This window comes from Kogia breviceps, chromosome 14, assembly GCF_026419965.1.
Source record: "Kogia breviceps isolate mKogBre1 chromosome 14, mKogBre1 haplotype 1, whole genome shotgun sequence".
In the NCBI taxonomy this organism is placed as follows: domain Eukaryota; kingdom Metazoa; phylum Chordata; class Mammalia; order Artiodactyla; family Physeteridae; genus Kogia; species Kogia breviceps.
In genome coordinates this window covers 23,791,669-23,808,319 of record NC_081323.1, presented here as the reverse complement: position 1 = coordinate 23,808,319, position 16,651 = coordinate 23,791,669, and positions in this window count along the sequence as shown.

Here is a 16,651-nt window from a genome sequence, read left to right as displayed (position 1 = left end):
TTTGTACCTAAGGGAGAGTCTGAAGGAGCAGTGACTACTATAATAGGCCCCAGGTGCCAGAAAAAGTCCACCGGGCTAACAAGGAACAAAGGAAGCTATTTCTAGGGCAGCATGAAATTAAAGATAAAAAAATCATGACCCGGGGTTCTCTGTGCAGGTTCTCCTCTTCCAAGATGGGTGCCAAGTGACGTGTATCCTGTGCCTATTTGTAAGATTTGGGGAGGATCCCAGACCTTAACACCCCTGTGGTTGTGTCCTCTCACATTGTGGCAGGTAAGGTATTTTCATTCCCATTTTGTAGATGTGGTAGTTGAGCCTCAGAAGTTATGTGACTTCAAGGGGAACCAGTCTGTGGTGGGACTGGAAGTGAGGGGCTCTTGGCCAAAGATGTTTCCAGCAAAAGGCTTTGCATTTCTTTCTTTTTCTTTTCTTTTTCTTTTTTTTTTTTTTTGCGGTACACGTGCCTCTCACTGTTGTGGCCTCTCCCGTTGCGGAGCACAGGCTCCGGACGCGCAGGCTCAGCGGCCATGGCTCACGGGCCCAGCCGCTCCGCGGCGTGTGGGATCTTCCCGGACCGGGCATGAACCCGTGTCCCCTGCATCGGCAGGCAGACTCTCAACCACTGCGCCACCAGGGAAGCCCGGCTTTGCCTTTCTTGCTCCCTCTGCCCAGATGCTTTTCCTCTAAATCTTGGCATAAGTGGCTCCTTCTTGTCATTCAGATGTTGCCTCCTCAGATGACATCCCCACCTGATCAGCCTGTATCACACTTTCCCATGTATTTTCTACATAGCACTTATTAGTATCTGAAATTATTAATTTTATGTGTTTCCCTCCACTAGAATGTGAGCTCCATGAAAACAGGGGCAATATCTGTCTTGGTCACCACTTTACCCCCAGCACCTGGAATAGTAGATACTCAATAATATTTGCCGACTGATGGAAATAAGCTGGGGAGGGAGGAAGGGAAAGAAACCAACATTAGGTGAAAGCTTAGGATGTTTCAGGTGCTTCTCCTAAACCATCTCATTTGATCCCCTCACAGCCTTTCCAGGTGGGTACTGTATCTCCATTGGGTGGATAGAAAACATGGGAAGTGAGGTCAAGTCAGTCGTTTGTTACTTTTGAGGCCATAGGCTCCTTTGAGAATCTCCATTAGACACAAACTTTTAGCAGACCATGTGGAGGAATTCAGAGACCTCTTCAGGCCTACTCAGGGATCCCAGATCAAGGAACCCAGGATTAGGGAACTTGCCCGAGGTCTTTCTGGCCTCACGCCTTTGCTGGTTCCTCCCTCCATGGCAAGGATGGATTCCCTTTAGTGGACATCAGGGAACCTGCTGAAGATGTTGGAGCAGAGCAAGTTTATGATGTCTTGAGACTTTGATGTCTCCGACCTGAGTTCAAATGCTGACTCCACAAACTGTCAGTGTGACCGTGGGCAAGACTGCTCACCCGTCTGAATCTCACTTCCCTCACTTTCAAAATGGAATCTGTTCTGGGGTTTTTTTCTAGCAATAACGAATCTTTATTTGATCTGCTCGTTAAGTGCCGGGTACTTGGCTGCTGGCTTTACAGTTGTTATCTCACTTTCACCACAAACCTATGAGGTGAGTACTGTTATCATGTCCATTTTACAGCTGGGGACTTGGAGGCTTGAAGAAATGCCCTGACTTGCCAAAGATCATGCAGCTTTACACTCTTAGCCATTGTGCACCTACACATGTACCTTGGGATGTGCCACGAGCTCAGGCTTCCCAAAGCTGACTTCTGAATCCATTGCAAACTCTGTTGGGTTTGTGGGAACATTTGAGTCTAAATTAGTTTTTTAAAAAAGCAAGGAGGGCAGCACTGCAGTGTGAATGGAGGCCAATCTCTTTGTATGTTGCCTTTCCCCCTGTAAGGGCCTCTGGCCAAGCCTAGACTGGGCCTCTTGACTGGGACATCTGTGTCGTCCCAGGGTCTGCATTGCACGGAGGTCTGCATTTGTGCACGTGGCTGCTGTCTCTTTTTAGCAATGACATCACTCTGCCTGGAATTATGAGGCTGTCTCCACACCTGGCTGGGGGCCACTGCTTGGCCGTTCAGAGTGGAATGGCTGTGTCTTCCAGCCCCTACCTACCACAGGCCTGGCCCAGCCATGCTGCTCAGGAAATGCCTTTGGAATCAAAGGGAGGACTCTTCCATGTGTTGAGGATTTACTGTGTGCCAGGCCTGTCCCAGACACTTTACATGTGTTATCTCATTTACACGCCCCAGTAATCCTGGGAGGGAGAAGTTACTGTCTTTATTTTACTGAGAAGAAACAGACTCAGTTGGGCTTTGCCTTAGGCCCACTTGGGGTGATTGATGGCACCAGGACTGACTCTAGGGCCTGTGTGCTCATCGTGCATGATGAATTCTTGAAGCTGTGGGCTGATAAAGGGGAGACACTCCTCCGCACCCAGGATCCTCAGAGACTTTCTATCAACAAGCTTCTAGTCCAGCTCTCATTTCATCCATGAGGAAACAGGAGCCCAGAAAGGAGCGATGACTTACTTATAGCCCCTCTTTTCCACTTACTACTTATCCGTTGGTTTTTAAAAAATGTATTTACTTATTTATTTATTTATTGGCTGCATTGGGTCTTAGTTGTGGCACACGAGATCTTTCATTGCGGCGCTCAGGCTCTTCGTTGCGGTGCACGGGCTTCTTTCTAGTTGTGGCTCGGGAGTTCCAGAGCGTGTGGGCTCTCTAGTTGTGCACGGGCTCTCTAGTTGTGGCCTGCAGGCTCCAGAGGGCATGGGCTCTGTAGTTGCGGCACGTGGGCTCAGCATTTGTGGTGCGAGGGCTTAGTTGCTCTGTGGCATGTGGGATCTTAGTTCCCTGACCAGGGATTGAACTGGCATCCGCTGCATTGCAAGACAGATTCTTAACCACTGGACCACCAGGGAAGTCCCACTACTTATTTTTATCTACTTCCTTTTGGTCAGGGTGAAATCTAATTTTACTCACCATTATACCACCCAGGTGGCCCAGTGCCTGTTCCTACTTGACACTCAGTAAATGCTTTTAAATTTTATTTATTATAAAAAATTGAGAAAAGTATAAATGTTAGTATAACAGACACCCATATATACCCACCACCCCGCTTGCAAAATAAAAACTGCTAATATAGCTGAAGGTCCCCTGTGTGCCCCTCTACAACTGCACCTCCCCAACCTCTGACGAAGTTAAGAGTCTCCTGAATTTGGTGTTTATTATTCTATGCCATTTTTTATTCATGTACCATAAAATTCAACCTTCTTAAGTGTACAATTTAGTGGCTTTTAGTGTGTTCACAAGATTGCACAACCATCACCACTCTCTAATTCTAGAATATTTTCATCCCCAAAAGGAACCCCATACTCATTATCAGTCACTCCCCCATTCCTCCCTGTCTCCAGCCCCAGCAATCACTAATCTGCTTTCTGTCTCTATGGATTTGCCTATTCTGGACATTTACTATAAATGGAATCCTGTATGTGGTCTTTTGTGTCTGGCTTCTTTCACTTACCATAATGTTTTCAAGGTTCATCCATGTTGTAGTATGAATCAATATTTCATTCCTTTTTATGGTATGGTATTCCATCGTGTGAATACAGCACATTTTGTTTATCCATCATTTGGTGGACATTTGGGTTGTTTCTGCTTTTTGCTATAAATAATGCTGCTATGAACAAGTTTTTGTGTGGATATATGTTTTCAATTCTCTTGGTTATATAAGTGGACTTGCTGGGTCATATGGTAACTCTATGTTTAACTTTTTGAGGAACTGCCAGACTGTTTTCTAAAGTGGCTGCACTATTTACCGTTCCCACCAGCAATGTATGAGAGTTTCAATTTTTACATCTTCACCAACACTTATCTCTTTGATTATGACCATCCAAATGGGTGTGAAGTGGTATCTCATTATGGTTTCAATTTGCATTTCCCTAATGACTAATGATATTGAGCATGTTTTCATGTGCTTATTGGCCATTTGTATATATCCTTTGGAGAAATGTCTATTAAAACCTTTTACCCATTTTAAGGGCAAAAATATTATTGAGTTTTAAGAATTCTTTATATATTCTGGATACCAGACCCTTATCAGATATATGATTTGCAAATATTTTCTCCCATTCTGTGGGTTTTCTTTTCAGTTTCTTGATGTTGTCTTTTTTTTTTTTTTTGGTAAATATCTCTGTATTTTATGCAGCCTCTTTATATTGAAGAAATTGGGGTTTTAAATAATATCTTTATTGGAGTATAATTGCTTTACATTGTTGTGTTAGTTGCTGCTGTATAACAAAGTGAATCAGCTATACATATACATACATGCCCATATCCCCTCTCTCTTGTGTCTCCCTCCCACCCTCCCTATCCCACCCCTTGATAGTGTCCTTTGAAGCACAAATGGTTTTAATTTTGATGTAATCTAATTCATCTATTTTTTATTAGGTTGCTTATGTTTAGAGTGTCATATCTACGAAACCATTGCCTAATCCGAAATCATGAAGACTTACACCTATCTTTTTCTGTGAGATTTATGGGTTTTGCTTTTATATTTAGGCCTTTGATTCATTTTTAATTAATTTTTGTATATGGTGCGAGGTAGGTCGTATGCATTTTTAGTCCTTTTACTAGGTGTGTGTTTCTAAAAAAAATATGATACTGTTTTTCCTGTTTGGGGGACTTTAAATGGTAACATGTGTTCTTGTACAGCTTGATTTTCTCATTCAGCCTTATGTTGGGAGATTCATCCATGTTGATAAGAGTAACTAGTTCATTTGTTTTCACTACTCTATAGGTTTCATTGCATAAAAATACCACATTTCATTTACCTTTTCTCCTATGAATGATCCTTTGGGGTTGTCTCTACTATTTTGCTATTACAAAGGTAAACAGTCTAATATGTGCCTCCTTGTGTAGTATGTTGAAGGTCATGTGCATATTCAGATTTACTAGATAATACAAAATTACTCTCATAAGTGGTTTTACAAATTTGCACTCCTGCCAGCAATGTATTAGAATTGTCCTTATTCGGCATCCTCACCAAGACTCAGTATTGTTGGGCTTTTTTGATTTTGCCAGGCTAGTGGGTGTGAAATGATATCTCATTAGGATTTCCCAGATTAATAGCAAAGTTTATTTTTCAGTAAATATTTGCATGGTTGGGAGGATGGCATGAAAGTAGAATGCATTCAGCTCTTTGATGAGGAGATGACCCTCTATTCTTCCTGTGGCTAGAGGATGGCAGGGCTCTGGGCCTAGACTGCCAGCTGTTTGTAGCGAGACCCTGGAGGTAGGAAGCACTGGGTGAGACCAACAACTCTATATATATGGGGAAAGGCAGTTGTCACCTTGAAACCAGCAATGGGAGCCTTACCCCGGGGAGAGGCTATAGTCTTGCCCTTCCATCTCCCCACACTTTCACCAAGGAGGGAGGGAGCTGGAGAGAAGCCAGAAGGAAATTGTGTAATGATGAGAATGGGGTCCCACGGTCTTAGGAATGACCCTTTCTTGAGGACCTTCTCATGGTCTCTGTATTGGTGGTATGTATTTCCCTTGGTTTTTTGTTATGTTTTGTTTTGTTTGTTTTTAATTTTTATTATTTTTTGGCTGCACCTCATGCCGTGCGGGATCTTTGTTCCCTGACCAGGGATCGGATGTGTGCCCCCCTGCAGTGGAAGCTCAGAATCTTAACCACTGGACCGCCAGGGAAGTCCCAGTATTTCCCTTATTTATTCACTGAGTTTGGGGATGATGATAATGATAATAAGGAAAATAATAGTAAGGATTGTGTATTGAACACATATGCGAGGCATTGTACCTTTTTCTTTTTATAGGCATTATTTAATTCCCTGTGGAGTAGGTGCTGTTATTATTCCTGCTTTATAGATGAGGAACAGAGGATCAACGGGACAGAGTAACTGAAGGTCTGTACCCAAGCAGTCTGACTCCAGAACTCTTAAGCACTGTGCTGTATTGTTAGCCTGGCCCAGCTAAACCCAGGACAGCAAAGAAAGGAGAAGCTTGCCCAGGCTTGGGTAGGTGAGAAACACAAGTCACAATATCCACGGGGCCTGGCATGGAGAAGGCAGCAGGGAACAGAGTGAGAGGCCCCTGGGGAAGATGGTTCTTTTTTTTTTTTAATATAGGGTGATTCCAGTTTACACTTTCTTTTGTTGTTGTTATACATTTGTTGTATTTAGTTATTTTAGGCTGCAATGGGTCTTCATTGCCGTGCATGGTCTTTCTCTAGCTGCGGCGAGCGGGGGCTACTCTTCTGTTGTGGTGCGTGGGCTTCTCATTGTGGTGGCTTCTCTTGTTGCGGAGCACGGGTTCTAGGCTCACGGGCTTCAGTAGCTGTGGCTCGCAGGCTCTAGAGCACAGGCTCAGTAGTGGTGCATGGCCTTTGTGGCTCCACAGCATGTGGGATCTTCCCGGACCAGGGCTCGAACCCGTGCCCCCTGCATTGGCAGGTGGATTCTTACCCACTGCGCCACCAGGGAAGTCTTGTATTATTTCTTATAAATTATTGTGACTATACAATTATCTCAAAAATTTCAGTTGGAAAATGAAATTTAAGGCCCAAAGAATTAGGTAGGAAAAGAGAGATATTTGTAATAACAACATTTTCAACCCATTAAAAAAAAAACACTGAGGGCTGTGCTCAAGGAGACCTCTCACCCTTAAGTTAGCAAAGTGCAGATCCGCAGAGAGGTTTGCAGTATACCCTGAGATGTGGGAGAGCACAGGGTCTCCCTGCACTCCTCAAGATACCCAGAGTAGACCGTTTGGGTTGGTTTCCAATCCTAACTCATTGAGCCTCTCTCTGCCCTTCACCTACCAAGCTGACTGACCATGATCACAAGGGCAGAGACACAACCTCACCCCACTGTCCCGCTCTACCTCTAATTGGTCTTCTGAGAGTTCTTCCCCCAGTCTCCACTCTACCAGACAGACTCCTCCTTAGGAGCAAGCCTAGAACCAGTCCCAATCTGGGTGGCATCAGAGAGTGTTTGTTGAACTCAACAAAACAGGAAGCTGACATAGGCTGGGACAAGCCTGTCTTGAACCTGAGACCCCAGGCAAGGCCAAGGCTTTGGCACAGGATTTTGGCAGTGGGGTGGCTGTGGTCTTATAAGACCCTGGGGCTTTCCTCCCATGTGGTATGCCCACAAGGATGTCTCTTCCAGAATGTTGGCTGCCCTGGGCACTACCTCAAATTCCATCCCCAGAGTGGCAGACCCAAGGCTTCCCCACCAGACTACCCCAACATACACATTACCGCAGGGCTGGCGTGTTCACACTGTTGATCTCTTACCATGGGCTAAGCACTCTGGTTCATTTATATCTCTCAGCAACATTATAAGGCAAGTACTCTTCGTATATCCGTTTTGCAGAGAAGGACCCAAGGCTCAGAGAGGTTAAGTAACTAGCTCACCGTCACTTAGCTTGTAAATGGCAGAGCAAGGACTCAAAGAGGCAGTCCTGACAACATGTGCCCAGCCTAGTACCTGCAGGCGCAAAGCTAAAAAAGGACCATTGCCTGCTCAAACAGAGTCAAGGATAATGTCGTCAGACGTTTACATAGGGCTTGTATATATCAGGCACAGGCTAAGCTCTTTACATACATTATTTCCTTGACTCTGCTTAACAACCCAATGGAATAAGGTTATGCCCATTTTATGATGGAAATTGAAGCTCCAACAGGAAAAGGTCAAGGTCACATAGCAAGTAAGGGGCAGAGCTGGACAGTCTGACTCTGGGGCCAGAGCTATAAGAGCCTCTTCTGCCATCTCTTCCTCCTTTTTTATTAGCATCCTCCCTTCCCCGTACACTGATCCTCCCAGGCTTTCTTCCTGCTGCTGTTTCCACTCTCCCCCACCCCAGCTCCCCAGGCTAACCCATGTCTGGAGCCCCCAGCCCTTTCGTTCATATTCTGAGCATAGTTTGGAGGCTGAGGTCGGGTCAGACTATCTGGATGGTGATCTCCAGGGGTCAGCCCATGCCCTAGGGTGTCCTTCAGCCCTTCCTATATCCACTCAGCTGCCTGGCAAGGGAAGTCTTGGAGGGGCCCACCACCCAGTCCTCTTACCTACCTGCAGTGGCCTGCGGGATACGGTGGATAGAGCGAGCAGGACGCCCATACCTTGCAGAGAGGCCAGCGTTCTGGGGGTGGGGGCAGCACTGGGCCTCTCAGGACCGGGTGGTTCTGGAAGCTGATATGAGCAGCAGCAACTGCTGGCATTATCTGGGTTCTAAGAATAGCTTTGGGCTGAAGAGTTGGGGGCTGGGGCCAGGGAAGAGGGCAGGAGCCTTTTTCCATTGCCCCTTCCACCCCTGCTGCTTGGCCTAGAAACTGGGAAGCCTTCCTTCTGGCTTACAATTTGCTCTGGGATGATTTCGCATGGATACATCTTGTCCACCTTTGGGTTGGAGGACAGAGGGTGTCCCAGGGATTCAGACCCAGGGCTGAGGGCACTGAGCCCACACCCTGAGGCCCCGCCCTCCTCCAGGCCCTCCCCTCTGGCACAGAGTAGGGGCTTGCTTTTTCAAGGGTCGATATGTTGGAAGCGACCTTTATTCATTCAGCAAACACTTAAGAAATAGGTAATACATAGACATGATTCAAACTTCAAAGGTATAAAAGGATACACAAGGAAAAAATGTCAGGCTGTCCCTTTCCTAGCCTCCAGCCACCTATTCCTCTCTGCTCTTTACTTTTTTCATTTAATGAGATATCTTGAAAGTAACAACAATAATGTAAATAATAATATAATGTGAGGGGAACCCACGTTACATCATGAGTCTCTGCCATGTGCCAGGCACTGTTCTAAGCACTTCGGATGTTTTAACCCATATAGTGCTCATCAGAATCCTATGTGGTGGGTACTTTGTACGAATCTCCATGGTTAAGAGGTTAAGTGATTTTCCAGGATTTCATGGCTGGTAATTGGCAGAGCCAGGATTCAGTCCCAGGCAATCTGACGTTAGATAAGGTATTCTTTTTTTTTTCTTTTTTTTTTTTTTTGTGGTGCACGGGTCTCTCACTGTTGTGGCCTCTCCCGTTGCAGAGCACAGGCTCCGGATGCGCAGGCTCAGTGGCCATGGCTCACGGGCCCAGCCGCTCCGTGGCATATGGGATCTTCCCGGACTGGGGCACGATCCCGTGTCCCCTGCATCGGCAGGCGGACTCTCAACCACTGCGCCACCAGGGAAGCCCTAGATAAGGTATTCTTCATCACTGCTCCATACTGCTGTTCACACTTATGTCATGTCACTACACAGCACAGCCTTGCTCTTCCTAAGGGCCAAGGTCAGAGATGTACTATATATCGAACACGTGCCATGGCCAGGCTCAGGCTGGTCTGCAGCAAAGAATAAAAAGACTGGGTCTCTGCCCTCATGGGACTGGCATCCCAGTGCTCTTGAGTGTCTGTCAACCAAGGTAGAAGGAGGGAAACCCACGTGTCACCCACATGCCTGTATACCGTCTGCTGTTCACACATACCCTGTCCCTTACCCACCGGTCCTTTACTCACTCAGCCTCTGAGCTGGAAGGCCTTAGAGCCCAGAGCTATAGGTAGGAACATGGAGATCCAAACAGAAGTAGACACGAGAGATCACAGTGTGGCCCTCGTGAGCCTCATCCCCTGCTGCCGGGATCCATTTCAGCAGGGCTGCTGGGGGGTGCCTCTAATCCAGGGCCCAACCATTGTTTGATGTTGGGAACAATTGAAGGGCAAGGGAGCTATAGATAGATCCACAGCTGCTGTCACCTGTTCCAGCCTGGGCACTGGGCCCAAGCGGTGTCTACGTGGGGGTACTTTACCAGTGAGGGCCCCCTGAGGGTGGGAGATTGGTCCAGCCTAGCTCAGCTCTCGAGAGACTGAGTCAGAGGCCAAGACAAAGAAATAGAGTCTTGGAGGGCAGAGAGAGACAGGGTAACACAGAAAGACCAAGACCCCTGAGAGATACAGGAGGCTCCCACCAAACGCCGTAAACACAGAGACTGGTTGGGGCTCTGGGAGGGCTACACAAGCACACTTCTCTCTGGGAGAGCCACATCTCAGATTCTTCCGAGGCAGTCGAAGGAATGTGCTTTGGGGAATGTTCTGGGAGACTCCTGAGATCTTTGAAAGGAAGACGTTGTGCTGCTGTGTCTAGTCGTAGCTTTAATTCACTGTGTGACCTTCCTCTGTGCCTCCATTTCCCCAGCTGCCCAATGAGAGAGTTGGTTTGCATGATTCCTGAAGGGCCCTTTCATCCTCTGATGCCTGTCAGGACATATTCCTCACGTGTCTAACCTCTCTCCCTCTTGCTGCAGTGGAGGCCATAGTCCCCTCCTTTGTTTGCCCTTTGTGAGGATGGGGGACAGCTGGTCCCCCCATCCCCTCCCCCCAGTAACCTTTCAGCCATAAATCCATGCTGAGGCATCTCTCCACCGGATAAACAGCCCTGATGCCTTTTGGCTGCCCTCATCCTATTTTCTGCTTGAAGCATCAGAGCCGGGGCCCACTCGGGCCCTTTGCAGCTGCCCATGGCCCCAGGAGGGGGACAAGCTTTGGATGAGCAGGGGCACCCTCCCGGGGTGCCAGGGTGGAGGCCCCTCTTTGGGCCTCACCACCTCGCATTTAGACCCTTATGGCAGCCGCCTCCTAAGTCTTCCTGCCCCGGTCTCGCCCCTGCAGTCCATCCTCCACACCAGCTGTCATGGGGCTCTTGTGAACACATAAATCTGAACGCACTGTCAAATGCCCTTGCTCCGAGCTCTTTGATGAAAAAAATAAAATTAAAAAATGCCTTTGATGGCTCCCCAACTCCTGCAGGATAAAGAACCAAATCTTAATCTGGCTTTTTTTTTTTTTTTTTTTTTTTTTTTTTTTTAACATCTTTATTTGAGTATAACTGTTTTACAATAGTGGGTTAGTTTCTCCTTTACAACAAAGTGAATCAGTTATACATATACATATGTTCCCATAACTCTTCCCTCTTTTGTCACCCTCCCTCCCACCCTCCCTATCCCACCCCTCTAGGTGGTCACTAAGTACAGAGGTGAACTCCCTGTGCTATGCTGTAGCCTCCCACTAGCTATCTAATTTACATTTGGTAGTGTGTATATGTCCCTGCCACTCTCTCACATCGTCACAGCTTACCCTTCCCCCTCCCCATATCCTCAAGTCCATGCTCTAGTAGGTCTGTGTTTTATTCCCTCCTACCACTAATCTCTTCATGACATTTTTTTTTTTTAGATTCCATATATATGTGTTAGCATACGGTATTTGTTTTTGTCCTTCTGACTTACTTCACTCTGTATGACAGATTCCAGGTCTATCCACCTCATTACAAATAACTCAGTTTCATTTCTTTTTATGGCTGAGTAATATTCCATTGTATATATGTGCCACATCTTCCTTATCCATTCATCTGCTGATGGACACTTAGGTTGCTTCCATGTCCTGGCTATCGTAAATAGAGCTGCAATAAACATTTTGGTACATGACTCTTTTTGAATTCACAATCCAGTCCCCACTGCTCCGTCCAGCCTCACCTCCCTTTACGCCCGTGTGGCTGCTCTGGGCTTGGAGTTCAAGTTTACGCTCTCCGTCCCCTGTCCTCTACCTTCAGTGCCTCTCCCTGGACGGCCACAGCCTGTGGCATCTCTTGCTCCTTCAGTCCATTCTCTATATGGCAGCCAGAGTGATCATTATTAACCTTCACCACTTACTCTCCTGCGCTAACAGCTCCCCTTCGCACTTGGAATAAGGTCCCACAAGAGTCCCGGTGACCCAGCCCCTGCCTACCTGTCTAACCTCACCTTGCAAAACTTTCCGCACCTTCCTACCCCAGCGGCACTAGCATTGTGACAGGGCCTCAGACACACCAAGCTATGCTCTGCCTCACGGCTTTTGTATTTACTGTTCCTCCTGGTTGGAATATCCTTCCCCCAGCTCTTCACCTAACCGGTTCCCTCTTATCCTTCAGGTCTTGCCTTAAATGTCACCCCCTCAGAGAGGCCCTCTCTGACTAACCTGAATAGAGTTACACCCCCGTTACCCTCCACAGCACTACTTTGCATGGTGCCTTCATAGCACGTGCCACAATCTTTTATCCTTCAAACTCCTCCATTCTGACATCCTCCTTGAGCTTTTTTTCCTGGACAATGAGTGTTGTGTTCCCATCCTGGACACATAAGAGAAGCTGTCAGATGCATATTGAACTGAATTCATGTGTCCCTCCCTCCTTCACAGAGTCCTTCAATGTCTTTATCCAAAGATGGACTTCCAGGCACTGGGGTGCATTGCTGGCAGATACATTTGGGGCTGGGGTGGCTCCCAAATTACATCCTCTCTGCCTACCTGCCTGCCCTTGCTTTCTCCAATACTCAGCTCCTCTACTGACATTTTGGGCTGGAAGAGGAGATGCCAGAGGTACTATGCCTCTTTCGGGCTTTGCCTCATCAGTCTGGCTGCTACTAAGCTGTGGGTTCCAGGACTCTTGGCAACTGCTGATCTGAGGTCTTTGGTGGAGAGAAATTGGGGACACCTAGACCCTGGTGCCCAGCTTGGCTCTAGCCTCCTACATACTAAGCCTTCCAATCTCTATCTTTGGCCACTTTACTCTCTTCCCTGACTCCTGCTTCACCCCTCCAACTCTCTTCCTAGCCAGGCCCAAGGTTCCCTTGTGTAAGTGGGGGCTGGCGGACAGCATATCAGTTTTTGAGGGCAGTGGTAGACCTATTCAGGGCCACCTAGGTCTGAGGGCCTGGAGACACAGACTAGAAAGCCTGAGGTCCAGCCCTCCCCGACAGCCATTTCTGGGGCTGTCAGTACCCTAAGTCCCTTGAAGATGGTGTTTCTTTGAGTGATTTCCAGGGAGAGTCCCTCTAGCCCAGGAGGGTGGACACACTGCAGGCCAGGATGCAGGTGACCCAGCTGCCCTTATGCTGGTCCTGCCTGAAGTTGCTTTCTCCTTTCCCAGTTTTCATGTGCAAGGGTAGAGAGCTTGCCTTCGGAGTGGGATCCTGGAGTCTGGCCTGGGCTTCCCTCTGTCCCCATCGGGGTCTTGGTGTCCTTAGCTAAGCTGATTTCCCTTCCAGCCCTCCAGCCCTGATGCTCCCGATTCCTAATGCCCTAGGAGTCTTTAATTTAAAAAAACAACAGGGGGGCTTCCCTGGCGGTCCAGTGGTTAAGACTTTGTCTTCCAATGCAGGGGGTGTGGGTTCGATCCCTGGTCAGGGAGATAAGATCCCACATGCCTTGCAGCCAAAAAACCAAGACATAAAACAGAAGCAATATTGTAACAAATTCAATAAAAGACTTTAAAATGGTCCACATCAAAAAAATCTTTAAAATAAAAAATAAAACAACAAACAAACCCAAAGGAGGGACAAATGCAAAAGGTACAGGGAAGTACAAATAATAACAAACCATTGTACATTTTGTCATATTTGCTTCAAGTCTTTTGCCCCAGGATTCTAGCACTTCAGGGCCCTAATGACCCTGGGTTGTAACAACCCAGCATTCTAAAACTGAGGTGCATATATGTCTTGTCTCTGTACTTATAACATTGGGAAGAGAAGGCAGGAAGAAAGACTTTGGGCTGTCTATACTGGCTACACAGTGGGTGGGTTTGTTGGGTTGAGAGGGTGGTTGTTAAGAAACAAAGCTTCCAGACGGTCTAAAATCCTGGAATCCTGGAGTCCTGAGGTTGGAGTAGACCTCAGAGGGCATCCAGTCCAAAGCCTCAAGCCCTGTGCAGCCTCTACTTGATTCTTCCTTGCTTTTGGCAGGCTCACTTTCTTCCAAGGCAGCCTCTTCCATTGCTGATTGGCTCCAAGTGTGAAAAAGTCCTTTTTCGTGTGTATCTTCAAACTCTGCTTCCTTGCAACTGCACTGTTGTTCTGCCCTTGGGGCCACACAAATCACACAGGCTCCCTCTGTTCCAACATGGCTCTTCAGGTGTTTAAAGTTGGTACCTTAAGTCCTTGCAGATTGTAGCATTTGTTGCATCTCTCAGGTGCACCTTGGGTTTCCTCACTGCTTTGTCATGTTTGTCTGAGCTCATCTCAACAGGAAGGTGTGTCTGGTGTATTAGAAGCGAACTTACAGGGCAGTTCTAGACCCACTTCTTTGGGTTGTTTTTTCAGCCCCAGGTTTCTACACTGAGCAGGTAATTCTAGAACTCAGACCCACATTATATTTGGTATAGGCTAGGCTTGTTAGAGAATCTGATTCTCCAGGCCAGTTCTATTGCTTGGGCCTTAGACACAAAGCCCTGCTTTCCTAGCATCTTTGAACAGGAGCAGAGTTTTCCCTACCCTCTGGGCTTTCTATAAATTGCTCAAGCCCAGCTCCTTAGCCTCTCACCCCATATGGAGATTAAAACTCTGTAATCTGAACTATCAATCAAGTTTGCTTCATTCTCTTACTTCAAGATATTTATTGACTTTCTACTATGTGTAGCTACTCTGCAAGGTGCTGGGGGCCTAGACCAAGCTCTTGCCCTTTACTGGGTGTGGGTGTGGGTGGGAGGGGGAGGCAGGGAAGAAACAATCTAAGTTCTATGAAGAGAATTAAAACAGAATGATGTTGTCACAAATATGATGTGGAGAGAAAAAAGAAAGGAATACATAATGTAGGACTCCATTCATATAAATTTCAAAACAATCTGTGATATTAGAAGTCAGGATAGTAGGTGAGAGAGTGATAACTGAAAGAGGGTTGATGGGGACGCTGGTAATTTTGGGTTCTTGAACAGAGTGTGTTTACTTTGTGAAAATTCATCAGACTGTACAAGAATATTCACTGCAGCCCTGATTGTAATGGCAAAAAGAGAACAATCTAAATGTCCACCCAAAGGACACCTGTATCATTTTGTAACATGGGGAAATATCTGTAGGATTAATTACTAAAAGGGTCTGGGCATTTGTAATTTTGATAGATATTGCCAAATTTGGCCATGCATTTTTAACAAAGTTTTCATGTAACATACGGTGAAGTGCATACATCTTAAGCGTATAGCACGATTAGTTTTACAAAGTGAACACACCTGTGTAACCACAGCCCAGCTCAGTATATAGAGTGTTTCCCACATTCCAGAAGCTTCTCTTGTGCCTCCTCTCGTTGTTACTTTCCCTCAAAGGACCACTTTTTCACTTTATCATCATTCGTTAGTTTTGCCTGTTTTGAACTATTCATGGTTGAAAATGTATCTTTGAAATTATTCATATAGAATATAGATATGTCTGTATATTTGCAATTGGTAGCCCGTTGGTGCAGAGGGTTTCTTTTCGTGAGCTCAGCCTAATGTCTGGCTGGAATTCTGACTGTGGACCTCTTTGTGTCCAGTGTCGAAGGTTCCAGGATCCTTTGATATTCTGACTCCAAGATTCTGTGGCATCACCAGGGTCTGAATGGGGTGACAGAAAAGGAGAGCCTGACACATTCTGAAGGCAGACTGAGTGTCAGCACCCCGAACCCCTGATATGAGTAGGGTGTAGGAGGGGGCTAAGAGTGGGAACTTGGCTTCCTGTGAATCTTAAATGTCATTATGAAGGGGGCTCCTGATTGGTCTAAATTTCCTCAATTTGCTTCCTTTTCAGCCAAATTATTCCTTTATGCCTATGGTCCTAGGTCTGGTTTTCTTCTTGTGTAATTTCCCCAGGGGACCTCAGAGAACTGGGGATAGAGGTGAGGGGGAGTGGGGAAGAGACAGCATCCAGGTGCTTGGAGAGGGATGCCTTAGTGTCTCTGTTTCTCTTTTTGACTCGGTCTCTGCCACTGTTTATCTGTGAGGTTTGGCTAGCGCTTTCCTTTCCCTGGGCCTCAGTTTCTCTGGATGTGTAAAGAGGGTTGGACCAAATAGTCCCAGAGTGCATTTTGTGGTCGCCCTCCCTGAGTCTTCTTGCTCTCCACTTCTGGGGGTGTGGACCTTTTTCTGGGTGTATCAGACTCCCTGTGACTCAGTTTCTCTCTCCCAGCACCTCAGTCTTCCCAAATCTCTCACTGCCTTGTCCCTGCCCCTGTCGGTCTGAGTCTCAACCTCTGAGTGGAGTGACTGTCTCTCTCTGCTTTTGTGATCCCCTGACAATGGGAGGTAAAAATAGCCCAGGGGCCGTGCTGGTGGAGATAAAAGGGAATTTGCCTTTTGTGTCCTGTGGACAGGCCGGGGGGGCTGTGACACGTGGAGATTGCTGACATAGCTCTCCTCCGCTGACCTTGACGGCGGCAATAAAAGGGGTAGCCCAGCTCCCAGCCCTCACCGTGGTGCTGAGGTGGGTGATCAGGACTGGAGTTGGAGCCCAAGGGAGGGCAGACAAGCTGATGGGTGAGGGTGCCTGTGGGCTGGCACAAGTCTCTCCATTTCTGTGGGAGAGGATGCTCTGGTGTTTGAGAGAGAGAGAGAGAGAGAGAGAGAATGTGTGTGTGTGTGTGTGTGTGTGTGTGTGTGTGTGTGTGTGTGTGTATGTGTGTATGTTGGGAAGTGGGGAGCCCCATGGAATCACCTACCATTAGGTCTTGTGGGTTGTTCGATCATGCCCCAGTTTGGGGCCCCTGGTCCCTCAGTTCCCCTGTCACTGCCATCTTCCAGTGCCTGCTGCCTTGGACTGCCTTGAACCTCTAAGATCTCATCCTCCACCT